The sequence below is a fragment of the Xenopus laevis genome, chromosome 2S (genome assembly GCF_017654675.1).
Source record: "Xenopus laevis strain J_2021 chromosome 2S, Xenopus_laevis_v10.1, whole genome shotgun sequence".
NCBI classification, from domain to species: Eukaryota; Metazoa; Chordata; class Amphibia; order Anura; family Pipidae; genus Xenopus; species Xenopus laevis.
In genome coordinates this window covers 104,192,997-104,198,200 of record NC_054374.1, presented here as the reverse complement: position 1 = coordinate 104,198,200, position 5,204 = coordinate 104,192,997, and the positions used below count along the sequence as shown (strand labels likewise).

At 39.3% G+C, this 5,204-nt stretch overlaps 1 protein-coding gene across 1 annotated transcript in view; it reads left to right on the top strand.

Moving 5' to 3' along the window:
• Positions 1 to 2,362, top strand: part of ube3a.S (ubiquitin protein ligase E3A (human papilloma virus E6-associated protein, Angelman syndrome) S homeolog) — a 35,434-nt gene extending 33,072 nt beyond the window's left edge. Inside the window, exon 11 of the mRNA XM_041582989.1 lies at positions 1 to 2,362. This exon is cut by the window's left edge and continues 370 nt beyond it. The gene's annotated coding sequence lies outside the window, so the exon portion shown is untranslated.
• The last annotated feature ends 2,842 nt before the right edge of the window (positions 2,363 to 5,204 follow it).

The window sequence follows — 5,204 nt, the reverse complement described above, 5'->3', positions numbered from 1 at the left end:
CAGAAAATATTTCCTGAAATATTTATTTAAAGGGTTTAAATCACTTTTTTGCTTGTGTTTAAATATTGCTTGAAGTTGAACCTATTTGAGTATGGAAAACAGGTACACTCATGAGACGCTGCATCATTTTGCAGCCAGCCCAACTTTCAAGTATATAATATTTGCTAATGTCCTTGCATCTTCTCAAATCAGGAACTGTACCTTTTGGGTTTTTGTTTGTTTTTTTACAGTTTGCTTAAAAAACTTGAACTCTTGGAAAATGGAAAAAAAAAAAACCATGTGATACAATTACTGCTGTTCTAGCCCCAAAGATTTTGTGAGAAAAAGAATATTGTAGTTAATAAAGTTGGGAGGGCGAACTTGGAATGTTAAAACTGCAGCCTTGCAATCTTTTTACTTTAGTCACAGCACAAACACACAAAAGAATTAAAAAGAAAAATCATCATTTCACTATTGTCGTCTTCACGTCTTGTAAAGTACCTTGTTCTCTTAGGGAACCTGATCTCTTGGTTGTGTGAAGGGGTAGAGTTTAGCGTTTTTATTTTTCGGCAAGAGTTTAGTGGCAGAAATACATTTTTCAGCCAGATTTTCTGTGGTAGATGGTGGGTTGTCAGGAAACAAACGATTGCTTGCTATATCCTCAACAAGGAGCTTGTGGAAGTGCACTTAATGAAGAATATTTACTGCAAATTGAGTTAACATTTTAAATAGACAATCCAAAGTCTTCCCTACATATTATGTCAATATACTTTGATTTTATGGGTTTTTTTTTGTTTTTTTTAACCACATCCAAGGCACATAATCGGTGCTGCTGTGTAATTAATAAGGGTTGTTACTGCTTCTTTACATTTAACTCCCAATTAGAGAGGTAAATAACAGACAATTGTGTTCAAACTAACATTCTCATGCATAAGCCAACATTTCTTCTGGCCATCTTATTAAATGAAAGGAATACCGTTGCCTGTATTTGAAGGGATAGCGCTAAAATGCATGTTGCTACATTTTCAGAGGATACTGTAAAATTTCCACATCTCTATTTCTCCTTTGTGTCTTGATCTATAGTAAGTCGATAAATCGTTCCTCAGGGTTAGGTTTGGGAACTGGGCAGCTGCTCAATCTGAGACAAAGGTGGTCCTTTCACTATAGCTAATCCATCTACTTAGCATTATGCTTTGCTGGGAAGATACCCACAAATTCACATGGTGTTGGGGTGTCACAGACTGGTTTAAGAACCTTATGCGGATATAGTAATAAACGGTGCTATGCTATGATTTCAACCTTTAAACACCAATTGGCACATTGCTGGGTAAATGGGCATTTGGTTGCTATGGGTTATTAGACCTGGCACATTCTTCTTCATCTTTTTATTTATTTTATTTTTTTGCATTAATCATTCAGAATTTGTCCGGTTAAGGAAAGCAGTTTAACTTGCTTACACAACCACATTCTCTTACTATAATACAACAAGTTTAATGGGGTTGTTCACCTTTATAGTAATTTAAGTATGTCCTAGATACACCTAATTAAAGCAGATTCTTCATAGTGTATTTTGTATTGTTTTGGAATAATTATCTTTCCTATTTTGCCTGTTTTACTCACCCTGTCGCCCAAAAGCAGATTTCATGATCCGGCTTTAAAAAGTGAGAGGTTTTCTTCTAATTGCTTCTCCCTCTTTTCCTATTGATCTTTTATTCTAACTTCAAAATTGCAGCCTAGTTTCTAAATCTAATGCCAAACAGGGCTAATTCTTGTCCTTTGGATAATTGCAGCCTGAGAATCAGCCCCTCCGCTGGCATCAGCCTTATCCTGTGACTGCACCCTGGAGCCACTTTATCAGTTCCCCGGGAAAGGCACACAGCACAGATTTTGGCAGCAAAATCCATACTCGCACATTTCAGCCCTGAAATTCAAATTGTGTGCCTGCACCCAGGTTGCCTGCACCCAGATTGATGGTGTGGTTCCAGGTGCAGTCACATGAGAAGAATGATACCAGAGAAGGGGCTGATTTTGTCCTGAGTGGTCGAAAAAAAGGATTTAAAAACTAAATTGAAGACTAAATTTAAGTTGAAGGTGAAGTAACCTTATAAAGACCTTTTACAAAGGAAAATGCACCCTCCAACAGAAAAACAAGATTTCACATTTACCAAATTTTACCTAGATATGGAAACTTATACTTATATATCTCTGTAAATGTTGAAATATTTAGCATTTTAGTAAAAATGCCCCTTTAAATGTATGGTAAAAGATGCACACCATTAATAAATGATATTCAAATGTACTTGTTTACCTTTCCTCAACTTCTGCGTGTGTAATGTTAACTTCTCATTTTGCAGTATAAAATAAAGGAATTATTCATTTTTAACGGAGGATAGAATTGGGGTATCTTTCAGTAAAATAGTTGCGGATGTTCAAGACTAATATGATGCTTTGATAAACTGCTCAATAAACTTCTTAAGGCCTAGACCCTTTGATTGTTCATGTGAAATTTGCCATTAGTCGGCTAAAGTCCATCAAAGATATTTTAGTTTTAAAGATAAACTACATAATTCTCCTCCTGCCTATAACAAAGTTATAGAATTTGCGAAATGCATTTCGGACGTTTCATTTGCTGGGAAGGCATTGAGGTTTTTTAACCAATGGGCTCCCTAGCTTCACTTATGGGGGACACGGCCATTGTTTGGCTCTTAGTTTTTTTGATTCATAAACTGAATTAAAAGATATGGTTTCACTGTTCCCTGATTACATGTCCAGTTGCCTCTGACTTATTCTGGCTGATAGAAAGTAGTACAGAAGCCCTTATAAAGTGTTGGCCAACTACACAGTGGAGCTGTGTTATCCTCTATGTACAGTCATATGAAAAGTTTGGGAACCCCTCTTAATTCTTTGGAGTTTAGTTTATTATTGGCTGAGCTTTCAATGTAGCAACTTCCTTTTAATATATAACATGCCTTATGGAAACAGTAGTATTTCAGCAGTGACATAAAGTTTATTGGATTAACAGAAAATATGCATCATAACAAAATTAGACAGGTGAATACATTTGGCCACCCCAACAGAGATATTACATCAATACTTAGTTAAGCCTCCTTTTGCAAATGTAACAGCCTCTAGACGCCTCCTTTGATGAGTGTCTGGATGGTAGTATTTTTGACCATTCGTCCATACAAAATCTCTGTGTGTTTAGGGTCATTGTCTTGGAGTATCCAACCTTTGCGTAACTTCAATTTTCTTACTAGTTCTTGAACTTTATCCTGAAGAATTTGTGATATTGGGTTGAATTCATCCGACCCTCGACTTTAACAAGGGCCCCAGTCCCTGAACTAGTCACACAGCCCCACAGCATGATGGAACCTCCACCTAATTTGACAGTAGGTAGCAAGTGTTTTTCTTAGATTTTTCTCTTTAAATTACATTCAATTTTTACACTTGAAACATGCACAAAAACGAGGGATCCAGGCAATGCTGACTGGTAAAGGATGCAGGATTTAGCAGGCTACATTAGTGCAAAGTAAATGATTAGAACTTGGCTAATGAATAGGAGTCCATAGAGACTACAGGCACATTGCTTTTATGATGCTGAGAAAAAGATGCCCATTGTACTGCTTTTTGTCTTCATATTTGTACCCTCATGTCTGAGCGCTTACATAACTATGTTTTCTTTTTTTGTCTGTACATGTATAGCACTTCCATGATGTAGGACTGCTCTGAATCCCATATAAATAGCCAGGCCTGAAAGGGCTAAAAAGCTCACCCTGCCTCTAAAGGAGTGAAAGCATCAGAATTGTTTCTGCTACCTCTAAGTCTTACACTTACACTTTTTTTACTATAAGATTGGAATTCTTAGTGGAAAAAAACTTGAAGATTTATTATACCCCGAGGCTGCAAAAATTCAGAATCTGAAAATCTGGCATCTCAGACCTGCTGAGGTTGTATATAAGTCAATGGGAGAAGCCCCTATCTTATTTGGAGGTTTCTGATGAAATTAACCCAAAAATCTGACTTTCGGGCAAAAATCCAAAAAATTCTGGCCTTTCGGGGAAAAAAGCCAGAAAAAATAGCGTGATTTCGGTTTTCACTCGATTTTATAACGTTTTCCCAGATCGGACTAAATCGTGCTTTTTTTAATAATAAATAAGGTGAAATTGTGGATTCTAATTTCGTCAGACTTTTTTTATATATATATATATATAATCGGAGAAATTCCGATTTTTTATAACCCCCACAATCTCTCCTTTATCTCTGCAGTTTATAAAAAAGAAACATTTAATTCCCCTGTTATATCTTCCTGTACTTTTGTATCAATTGCTATTTTTTTTTTTTTTGGATGCAAATATTACCGTATATACTCGTGTATAAGCCGACCCGTGTATAAGCCGAGGTACCTAATTTTACCTACAAAAACTGCGTATAAGCCTAGACACAACTAAGACCCTTTATGCTACAATCACTACAGCGCAAACTAAATCACTGAAAATTTGTCCCCCCCCCAGTGGATTTATATTACAGATATTTTTCAGCTGAAACAAAATATACTTTCCACTAGCAATTATACACACATAGACACACATATACTTTACACACACACTCTTCCCACAAAATAATCACACACACATTTCTCGCCTCCTGCCAGCCCCTTACCTTGTCCCTGGGAGGCGGCAGCGATGTTGACGCAGGCTGAGGGAGGGACGGACAGCAGGGAGAGGGGTTACCTCAGACTTTCACACTCCGTGGTATCATGGAAGTCAAGCGGCGCCCCCCATGTTGCTTTATTTCCCAGCATGCTCATGGCGGCGCCTCCTCTCTCCCCCTTGTGCTGAGAAAGTTTCTAATACCGGTAGTTCTCTGTTTGTGTCGACACAGACTGCCAGTTCCGCGCTGGGGCTGCTGAGGTCGCTCTCTCCGGCTCCTCCTCCCCCATTGGCCGGAAGGTGAGACGCGGCGGCAGCAGCTGGAGACGAGGGAAGAGCCGCGGAGAGACACAGACGCTCCCGGGGGAAGCGGAGAGAGCGCGAGAGACACACAGAGGTGCTGCCCGGGGACTGCGCGGATACGGCTCGGAGCAGAGAGAGGGGAGGCGGCCGGTCAGTTCCGGTTAGAGGAACCGTTTGTGCCCAGGGATCGCTAATTCCTTACTCGCCCCGTTACCGACACCGCCGCGCCCAACACAGACCCCCGGCTCACAGCCAGTTCTTCCTCCCTTTGCG